Raw genomic sequence first — 366 nt, forward strand, 5'->3', positions numbered from 1 at the left:
TGGGAGGCAAAGGCAGGCAGATCTCTGTGAGTTCAAGGCCAGTCTGGTCTACATAATGAGTGCCAGGCCAGTTGGGGCTACGGGAAGAAAGACACTGAGGAAGTCATGAGAATGTAGAAGGACCTCCCATGCTCATGGATTGAAAGAATTAATATTGTGAAAATGACCATCCTCCCAAAAGTCATTTATAGATTCAAAGCAATCACAATCAAAATCCCCACAACATTTTCCACAGAATTGGAAAAAAAATCCTAAGATTCATATGGAATTATGAAAGACCTCAGATAGCCAAAGCAACCCTGAACACTAAGAGCAATGCTGGGGGGATTACTATACCAGATTTTAAGCTGTATTACAGAGCTATAG

The sequence above is a fragment of the Nannospalax galili genome, unplaced genomic scaffold (genome assembly GCF_000622305.1).
Source record: "Nannospalax galili isolate Female #2095 unplaced genomic scaffold, S.galili_v1.0 scaffold352, whole genome shotgun sequence".
Taxonomy (NCBI): Eukaryota; Metazoa; Chordata; class Mammalia; order Rodentia; family Spalacidae; genus Nannospalax; species Nannospalax galili.